This window comes from Rhodamnia argentea, chromosome 4 (genome assembly GCF_020921035.1).
Source record: "Rhodamnia argentea isolate NSW1041297 chromosome 4, ASM2092103v1, whole genome shotgun sequence".
Taxonomy (NCBI): domain Eukaryota; kingdom Viridiplantae; phylum Streptophyta; class Magnoliopsida; order Myrtales; family Myrtaceae; genus Rhodamnia; species Rhodamnia argentea.
In genome coordinates, this window is record NC_063153.1 from 10144852 (window position 1) to 10156159 (window position 11308).

Sequence of the window (11308 nt, forward strand, 5' to 3'; positions counted from 1 at the left end):
AAGTTAAATTAGATGTTACTTCACGTTAGGGTAGTTTTTACCTTTATTTTTTCATGAATCCGAAAATATACAAAAATATACCAAAAAATACCATCCATGTTGCATAGCATTATAGTTTAGTTTGCATTATTATATTTTCCTTGTCATGCATATTTGCCACGTCATTATGCCATGTCACGTATTTTTGCCATGTCATTACATCTCACATGTCATATAGGTAGATTGCATTAGTATTGCATTTAATAAAAGAAAACCCAAAAAAAAAATTTCATTCAAATCATCAAACTAAGGATTTTTTCATGAAAATCGAGTACCGAAAGGGCATTAATTGAAAAGTTAATGTAACTAAGTCCCCGAATCCATTTAATCTCTGGTTCGTATGAAATAAAGTATTTTCTCCCGAATACTTTATTTAGGTTTCTAATCTACCTACCATAAAAGATTAGTGGCGACTCCAATTTAAAATCTTGGTGTGTAATTGAACCTAAGTTGCAATTCGGTAGGACTTGAAAGAGTCCGAATTAGGTTAGTTAATCTAATTAACCTAATAATCCATTAACCTGAAAAAGCTAATTTTTAGGTCGCGACATCCACATTACTCGTGTGCCAAGCCGCAGTGTGCCAAACGAAGTCCTAGCCCACGATCCAAGTCGAGCACGTGAACTCCCCCGCCGACTCGGTGAACCGGTCAATGGAGTCGCACATTATTTAAAGGCAACACAATTTAAGGAGAAAAATTACTAAGATTGTGAATTGGTAAATTTGTATTTCGCAGAAATCAATCGACTTAGGTCGGATTATTTTCAATCCGACCCCACCCGTTTGACGAGCCTTGCTAAAAGGAATTATTCCTTTTGGCCTCTCCCATGTATAGATACGCACATCCGCCCAAAACATTAAAAAAAAAAAAGTACTCATCAGCACTCTCCGCATGTGACTAGTGAGCTTTACTCATATAGTGCATGCAGCTCATAATTCCAAGCTTATTGCATGCACATGTATTCCTTACGACCCCACCAAGCTCCACTCCCCTTGGCCTTGGGGAAGTGATCTTGCTACGTGTTCTTGAAAGGTGCAAGACATGCAAGCGCGTGCTTCTTCCTGAGAATGACTCTCACCCGTCGACAAGTTACTTCAGCTGAGAATAACACACACACAGCAAATATCCAATTGGTAACCCACTAACAAATATTGCACATGCTATAAAAGCTAGCACGCACTGTGAAAATTTACGAGACCACCGCGAACTGGTCTAAAAATACTCCTCTTGCTTAATTTGATCTTATTGCCTAATACTAGGCGTGGAAACGTGTAATTGGAGAGGCAAATAGGAGCTTGAAATTTTGTAGCACCGCCGCCAACTGTTCTAAAAGCTTAAGTTATTAAATAAATGCTCGATTTAATATTTAATTAGTATATCATGTACTCGATCAATTTTGTTCACTGGAATTACATATGATACCGATTGTTCCGATGAAATGTCAACCACCCTCAGAGTTTTGTATCGGTTATAACATCAACAAAGTTCAGAGCGCGATGATATTTTCTAGACTCGATCTAATCGACCAATCCGACCGTGCAATCTGTCCGCCATCGCACCTTCTTTCCCGGCTACTATCTTTCCAAACTACAATATCCGCCGTAGAATGAGTTTGCTCTACCTTGTGTCCTTCCAATTCGAAGAACTTCCTTTCTATCTCTCCCTTTTGTCCCCCTCCAATGACAGAGCACTTTTCTTACCCGAAAAAGCAAAGTCCACGTGTCTTCTCTCGTGCGGGAGAGATCGAGGACCGCCACTCTCTCTCGACTGCTCACTTTCGATCAATCATTGTGTGTCCATTTCCTCGCTCCACATGCTCGCTTTAGATTCCAAATTTTCCAGAACAAAAGCGATTTCGAAGGTCCAAAGACAAAAGGCGCAAAAGGGTCTTCTTTTCTTCATCTTGTCCTTTTGTGCGTCGACCATCGCTTTTGATACAACTCGCACACGAGCCCCAGTCAAAAGCAGCGTATTAACATCATCTTCATTTCCTCAACATTTGCTGAAAGCTTGTGTTGTTTGTGTCTTTCTTTGGGTCCTAATCAAGCGGATGTCTTCTTTTCTTGGAGTGCAAGACAACTAAAAGACAAAACTAGTCGGACTTAAGTGGGGGGCCTTTACTGGTAAGCTAGTTCGAGAGAGAGAGAGAGGAGAAACCCTAATCACATAAAGAACCTTTCCTCATGCCTTCACACTCCCTTGTGAGTACACAAACCGGGTTTATTCCGTTCAATCTGGTGGTGGTGCTAATCTTCTAGACTTGTGGATTGTACCGAGTTGAGTGGTCAATTCATCTCCTTGAGATCATCACAGGTATCAGATTGTATCTGCCTATCAATCCATTTCGACAAGGGATAAAACCGAATGAATCATTCTAGAAGATCTCGACATTCGAACTCGGTCGAAAGCAATAAGGAAACGACAAACTCTCAATTTCGAAAACGAAAACCACGTAAAAAGCGGGCACCTCTTGATTGACCGGAGCCCGCGTGCCACGGCAGGTCGCGACCCCTATGAACTTTTCGCCCCATTGGTCACTCTTTTTGGACCCCTTTCTTGGAACACTAGCGGCTAGTGGAGTCCAAGGGTAAGGATTCTTTCTCCGATCATCACATTGACATGTTACAATCAACGTTCCGGACAAAGGAACGGACTTTAAGCTTTTGCCCGCTTTTAAACTTTGTGCACAGAAGAGGTTGCATGCTCCTTACGGAAACACGAATCCATCCACAGATAATCCACTCGTGCACCTCGCAGCGCTTGCACTTTCCCCCCCGGCAAGTGGGAGGTCATCGACACTAATTCTCTTTTTTCCAATCTCTTGGATTCACACTCCTTCAAGAACAGAACACGCGCGATGCTAAACTTGTTCAATTGCGGCTCACGGAGTCGGCTTAGGAAGTGATGTGCATGACCGCAACCGCGACCATGACCGCGAGTGTCTCTTTAAACGAGTTCCAGTCCGACATGTCAATTACAAAACAAATTTTCGCAAACCGATCTCGGTAAGTCTCTGATCTGGAGATAGATTCCAATGAACGGAATGCATAAAGTAAAGGAAAAGTAAAGAGCGCATGTGGCAAACGGCGGATCGATAGTTATACAGACGAACGGCGGATCGATAGTTATACAAACGAACATTAAATTACATCGAGCTTTTTTTTTTAAAATGATATTGTTTCGCTTTTTGTTTCAAGCGACAAAAGAGCTATTTTTTTTTTTTAATTTTTGTTTCTGTTCTTTTGTTCTCCAAAGAACAGAAAAATAAAAAATCAGAAAGAAACTTTATAACAGGCGCCCCTAAATTCCTCTATATTTTAATATGAGAAATACAGTGATCACGCAGATAAATTAACTATATATGCTAATGCTATTGTGTGGCCTGTCATCTTTATCACTTTTACAACTGGCTCGTGCTGCGTTGCTCTTCATACGGTAATGGGATCTAGGAACTAGCCAGTCAAAACTTAAAAATAAAATAAAAACAAAAGCCACATCGTAAAGCCCCTATAAAATAAGGAGATAACGAGAGAAAAGAAAATTGGGAAATTAAAAAGGAAATGCGGTGAGCGTGGATCGAACACGCGACCTTCAGATCTTCAGTCTGACGCTCTCCCAACTGAGCTATCCCCGCGTACAATCTTAGCTAGAGTAATGGTTACATAAGTACTGTATATCCAGTTATTTCCAAGATTCCTAGGAGCAGTCAAAACGTTTTATGTTCACCCTCGGGACAATGACCAACGACTACGAAGAGCCATAGCTATCTCGGAATCGTAGCTGCACGTGACAAAGTTCGAAAATCATCGACCTTACGTAAGGATGCGGGAACTGTTGTATCTCCGCTAAACGGGAGCAAATTGTCCGTTAAAACCGCAAAACGGGCATTTTCTTTCGACCCAATTTCTTCATTTTTTTTTTCTCTCTCTCTCTCTCTTATCATTCATTCTAGGAAGGCAAGAAGATTTCAGGATTCCGACCAATTCTCGAGAGTTTTTCCCACACGGAAGATCGGTCATCATCATGACCAGACGATGCCCACGAAAAAGCGCAGTTACGCGAGGCTCATCCAATGGGCCCTCAACATGTGGGCCCATCCTACTTCGATATCAGCCCACGAGTTCCAGACTCCCGAGGCTGATAGCGATCCAAGGAGCACTCGCACGAATGCAGAGGTACCCCTCTTTCTGTATGTTGGGCTTCAGCTTAAAAAAAAAAAAAAAACCTTCGATTCGACTCTCAAATGGAGGCCACGGAATGAAAGCAACAATGGAGTGAGGCCGAGCGGGAACAATTATAGCACGTCCGTACTAGGAGGTGATCGGTTCCCGCTTTATGCTGGTTCCCACTCTAGAACCGGGAACCGTTAGGTCCTGTTTCGATTCCTGGATTGGACCGATCCTGTTTCGGGTTCCGGCAATTTTCTTTTCTTTACTCCTCAAAAGGAAAGGAAAATTTTAAATAAATAAATAAATAATACTGGTCCGGTAGGTCCAAGCAATTCGGTTTCGCACCTGGAATCGCTCCAAAAATTTGAAATCGAGAACCGACCATAACAGACCATTTCGCTTTTTAGGTCGGTTCGGTTCCCCGTGCACATCCCTCGTCTGCACGAGTAGGAGAAATGAGAGAGCAAGCGGCCACACTTACTTTGAGTTTTGAGTCATCGGGCCATGAAGCCCGTATTGATGGTTACTTGGAGGCTCAACTTCGATGAAACAATGAAGCCCTGTAGTACATGGTGCTTCGGCTGGATCGAGGGCCTTTCTCTAGATGGCGTGTGCGGTTGTGCCCGCAAATCAAATTCGATTGAGTTAAATGGGTCAATTTAGATCGGATCATTTTCGATCCGACTCGAATATGCCACATATTTGACCAGCCTAACTATAACCTCCCCATTTGTCCCGCTGATGCTTTAGGTCTTTGGGCCTAGTTCATCACTTGTTCCAAAAAAAAAAAAAAAACTCAATTTATTTTCGACCATATCGAAAACTAATCATATGTACTAAGAGTGCGTTTGGCAACAATTCTGATCCAAAAAATCAACTCTGATCAAAATTAATTATTTCTGATTATATTCCATAAATGAGTTTTAGAAAATCAGAAAGTATTTGATAATCGCACAAAATTTATATTTTTGAAACAAAAATGTGTCTGATAACTATACAAAATTTCTATTTCCGAGAACAATTTTTCTTCCCAATTTTTTTTTTCATTTAAGTAAGATAATTATGTATTGTCAATATAAAGTCAACTTATATAGCATCACTAATAAAATAAATGCAGATCATGCATAATCCATAATTATTCTATTTGTTTTGTGGAGCACGAAGATATATGCAAGATCCTTGAAATAAAAAATAAAAAAATTTTGAGTTCAATAGGCGATTTGCACTTAAATTTTGGTCTAGTTTCTATGGAAAATTACCGTAAAAGTCTTAAACCCATTGCAATTATGTTAATTCAGGCCTTAACTTTTTCTTTCTTTCAATTGAGTCATAAACCTTTTGCAATTGTGCCAGTTCAATCCATTTTATGGCCAAAGACCGACGTGACAAAAATCTTGATAATATTTTTTTATTTTTTTATTATTTTGTAGGGCTTGCGACCCTCACCCAAGACCGACAAAAAAAAACCTTAAAATGAAAAAAATAATTAAATATATTAAATATTATTAAAAAAAACTCACATCGGCGCCAGTTGGCCAAGTGGATTGCATTGGCACAAGATAGAAAAAAAATTAAAAAATAGGAAATTTAAATATTAATAAAAATATAAAATATAAAAAAAAATATTATTAAGAATTCGCCACGTTAGCATCGACCATCCAAATGGACTAAATTGGGGCATGACAAAAAAATTATTAAAAAACAAAAGAATAAAAAATTTATTAAAAATTTTCCACGTCAGCACTACATTAGCACCGGCTAGCCAAATAGACTAGGTTGATACAACTACAATAAGTTTATATGACTTTTTTAGTAATTCTCCCATTGTTTCTCAAAAGTAATTCTGAAACAAATAATCAGCTTTTTATTTATTCTTGTTTTTGCTCCAAATCTATTTTCGGGAACGGAATCGGAGGATTTGAGAATCACAATCATTTACATTATCAAATAAGTTTTTTATCTTTTTTTTTATTATGGAAAATAGAATCAGAGAATTAAAATCGTTACTAAGCATGCCCTAAGATTAGCCATTTTTTTCCTCTTCAAGGAAATGGTTACCAATGTAGTTGCCTTAAGTATCATCATAAGTAAGGGTGTGCAGCCGAATCGAACCACATGAAAAATTGGTCCGGGAATCGGTTAATGTTCAAATCAATCTAGGTACAAGTGCTAATTTTTGGAAACCGATTAAAATTGGCCCGGTTCTCGATTCCAAGTAAAGACCCACTAGGGAACCAAACCGATTTTCAAACTAATTTTTAGCTACTATTAAAAAAAAAAGTCTCTCTCACCTCACCTCCTTTGTTTTTAGTGGACTATAATTTTTATTTCTCATATTGGGGATTCTTGCTTTTGAAGGATAGTGAGTTTTATTATTTAATCTTTTACTTTACTCATATTATTTTGCTAAAAAAATGAAATTAGAAAAATAAACAAAAGAAAAATAGGTTCTCGGGTAAAATTTGGAACCGAAATAAAAAAATATGGTAGGCTCCGAAACAAGTTTAAGGACAAAAAGGGAGGATTTCGGTTTCCAAAAAGTGGGAACAGACTATAACATGGTAAGTTTTAGGTTCTAGGTATGGAGCCTCCCCATCAGGACCATGCTCACCCCCACTTATAGGAACCCTACATTCATTACGTGTTGTGCAACGTACACCATTAACTACTCAATCTGCATGGAACTTCAAAATTTTAGCTAATCGAAAATTCGACGAGGTAAATAACACGAATGGTCTCCGAACTTTAACTTAATTTGCAATGTGGTGCTTGAATTTTACTAAACTTTGATTCAATGTACAATGTATGTCCTAAATTTTTAATTTGTTCAATGTGTGTAACTGGACTTTTGGTACATGTTTAATTTAATCCTTAGATTATATGAAAATGTTTAATGTCACTCCCGAACTTGAATCTATGGAAGGATTTATGTCATTATCTCGACATGATAACATTCGAACTTGTGACTTTTCTAAAAGCATCAATACCATGGAAAACCCAAGTGGTATAGATGCAACAAATTTACCGCAAATTATTTTTTTTATCATGAAAAACTCTAAATTAGTCTATCTTTGATAAATTTAGCCCAAACTATTTTTTAAACCATAAAAAATCCTAAACTAATATTTTTGTGACAAATTTATTATAATCTAATTTTTTCGATAAAAAAAAGTCTCAAGTTGGTACACCTATGATAAATTTACCTTCTGTTAAATTAGATTAATATCACGAAAAATCTCAAAACGATAAACCTATGACAAATAAATGGTAAAAATCTCAAACATGTATATTCATGAATAGCCATATGCCATCTAACTTAGGAATTTAATGAAAATTAACGAAAATTAATTTTATTACGATTTGAGATTTTTTATTGTCAAAATAATAATTTAAAATAAATTTATAAATATATTAATTTAAGATTTTTCGTTATATTAATTCTTTTTAAAATGAGGCAGTCACTATCGTCGCTCGGCTTCCAGATCACCCCCCTGTGGTGGTCTCTGAAGATGAGTCTAGGCCTTCCCTAGGGCTGTGTCAGCTGGTCACAGCAAGCTAAAGCACGCGCCTAGGCCTCAACTGCCTCTTTGAATCTTATGCGGTTTGTCCGATAACGAGCGACTCTCGGACAAAAATTGCTCGTCCAACAGATGCCGACGACACGAGTCAGTTGATACCGCGGGAACGTGACATGCATTCGTCTTTATTGCTTTCAAGTTTGTCCTTTGTTGCTTCTTCGCGCTTTTCCCAAGTGCAAAGCTCGCTGGTTGATCCGCAGCGCATGAACATCCAAGAAAGATTCAGCTTCCGTTCATGTCGCGGACGTGTTGGCGCAGTCAATATCACTTCTCTTTGCTTGAATTAATGCGATTTGCAACTTGCAAGGTTGATTGTAGTTAAGGCCCATCAAATATGTGGCCGGATCTGATCGAAAATGGCCCCATCCAATTGACCAATCTAACCCATATTTATTTACTTTTATGTAAAAACAAATTAGTGACCCAAACCTAATTCCGACCCATTGTATTTTACTAAAACCCGCTCACATCTATACCAACACATTTAACCTACTTCAAGCTTGTTTCACCGAAAATTCACCAAATTTGGTTCTTTGATTTTATTAAGAGGAGACGGGTTTTATCGTCATTATAGAAATGAGTATTAATGAATCACAAAGAACGGATGTACTTTGTCGGTATATAATCGATGACGAAGTAAAAATTACTTTGCCGGAATTTAATCTACAACTAAGATACATGCTGTCATTTAATTGACGACGAAATATATAAACTATGACTAAAGTACGGAAAAGCTAAATTGCGCGAAAGTAAAGATAAAAATAAAGAATACTGAGTTTTATAATTGATTGAAGGGGCTTTACAAAGAGTACACTTGTGGTATTTATAATTCCCTACAAAGTGTTCACAACTTTGGAATTCAAATAAACAAATAACTTCCCAATTGAGGGTACTGAAGTTATTTCACAAACACTTATCGAAAAGAAATTGCACAAATCCTAAATTAACGAATATTGATACAACCACCCATCGGTTATCTTCTTGTCAATTGCATCACCGTGGATATCGATGACTTTGTTGAGAAATTTCAAGGCTCTCGTCAACTTCACATTACATGGTTGATGACTTCGCTAGTGAGTTGTCGATTCCGTTCAAGAAATTCATAAGTTTGTTCATCAATAACAAAACTCTGCTCTCATCAACTAAATGTATCACTCATCGATGATAACCAAAAGTTGATCATTTTTTGGTGTAAACAAAGCTCTTCACGTGAATATGTTACTTGGATAAATTATTTTTTTATCAAATTAAAAAAGTAAATTAACTAAATAAAACATGCTAGTAAATAAAAGAACAAAAAAAAAAACTAGGGATTGAAATGCTTATAAGAGAAAATTACTCATTCGGTCCTAAACATATTATATGGATGCCAAATCAGCCATAGATATTTTTTTATTTCTGCCAATTTAGTTGTAAATTCTTGTACGAAATTTTAATGAAGTCATTATGGCCAAGTATAGCCTAAAATTACTGATAAGGCAATCCACTCTTTGCTGGTTGTCTTACATGGCACACTACCATGTTAGCGATTTTCGACGAAGATTGGGATGATTTACAACTAAATTGGCAAAATTAAAATTTTTAAAACAGAATTGATATCCATATAATGTATTTAGGTTTGATTGAAAATTTCTCCATTGTGACGACACATATCATAAATGCATGCCTTATCGTTCCAAGTTTTTCTTTTTGGTCGCCAAATCCAATTTATCAGTTAAACATATAATCAGTTTAAGTAACATATTCTTTAATTAGATACTAGAAAATTGAGACCAATTTTACATAGCAAGTGAAAGTTTATGGTTTTCTTCATGGAAAACCCCTTGAACGATGACCAAGCAAAAATAGAGCCGTCAAATGGGTAGGTCGTGTCAGATTTGGGTTGGGTAAAAAATGATCCAATCCATAATGATCTGTTTTGATGCAATATAAATTTAGATATCCATATCCGACCCGATCCATATTGCTAAAACACTTTAATATTAAATCCAGTTTAGAATAAAATGCTTCTTATAATTTTCTAAAAAACATTCTCATGTTTTTATATTTTTTTCATTTTTTTGTTTTTCTTTCTTTCTTTTTTTTTTCTTCTACATCCGGTGATGGTTGGCGGCCGACCTACAATCGACGAGCGGCGGCAGCGGCGACCTACAACCCTCGCCCTGATTTTGTAGAAAAAAAAGGAAAAGAAATAAGAAATAAAATTAAAAAAATTAAAAAAATTAAAAAAATTAAAAGAAATTAAAAAATGACTTGTTTGTGACCAACTTAAACTTATTAGATTACTAAGCCGCCTATGACTCTATTTATAACCCATTTAAGACCCATTAACTTATTAATTTAACCCGTTTATAAGCCACTTAAGCTTATTTTTAAAACTAAATGCAACTCATTTATGACCAACATCATCAAATACAGGTTTAACCGTGGTTTCCAGACCCATTTTTCCACCTCTAACCAAAAACGTGAAAATGCTCAATCAGCTTAATATACATATACGAAGACTCTCGGAGACATAATAGTCATCAATGACGAAATTAATCCTGAAAGATAGAACTCCGAAAGAAAAAAGGAATAGAGTAAAATTAACTGGAGTCATTCTAATACAAGTTAAGCATTGGATACAATATTATTATCATCCAAGGTCTCAGTTTACCGCACGAGAGCATCACATTTCCACCGGACTCATCGGGGCGCTTCATCCTCTAGAAGACCAGTGAAAACTTCTTTGTGGGTTAGTTTTCAAGCCATTCAGACCCACTAAGTTTTAAGGCATTTTACTTTTTTTTTGGGGCCCACTTGAACTTATTTCCAAAATTGGGCAAAACCCACCGAAACCCTCAAATTATATTCAATGTGGCACATTTTCCTTAAACCTTTTCTTGTGACACCAAAGATGTCAAACTCGTACATGTTTGACGTGTTTACCCTCCTCCGTCAAGGTTCTTTTAATGAGCACCATTAAAAACCTACCCATATGGACGTTAGAAAGTAAATGGTTGGGACATCGGAAAGCAAACGGTACTGGCATAGCGCCCGCGTCACTCAAGTGAAACAAAAAAGACATTATTTTTGCTGAAAAATCATATGACGGAACATTGACGGATGGTAAATGTGTCACACAGGTATAAGTTCGAGATTTTTTATTCGACAAGAAAATCCTTACCGAAAATGTGTCATAGTAAGCATAATCTGGGGCTTTTGATGTCAAAAAAAAAGAAGTTCGGGATAAATATGTCACAATGAATATAGTTCGGAGTTTGTATTGGCTTTTTTCCTTTAAAATTTAGGGTAAAGTATTTGTAACTCGACTCGTTAAATATGAATTAAAGCATGAGTTCTAGTCAGCTCATGTGTACTCATTACTTTTTTGTGAGTCTATTTTCATCGAGAGATAAAAGAGACCAACTAGAGAGAGGGTGGCTCCATTTGCATGAAGCTATGTCAACGAAAGAAGAGAAGGTGGTACAAAGTTTTCCTCTTCGAGTCGTACTCGTGAAGGCACTTTGAGCGGAAAATTC

The 11308-nt window shown here is 36.9% G+C and overlaps 1 non-coding gene across 1 annotated transcript; it reads right to left on the reverse strand.

Moving 5' to 3' along the window:
- Positions 1-3601: 3601 nt before the first annotated feature.
- Positions 3602-3674, reverse strand: TRNAF-GAA. The gene has a single exon. It is a non-coding gene; the product is annotated as a tRNA-Phe (tRNA).
- Positions 3675-11308: the final 7634 nt, after the last annotated feature.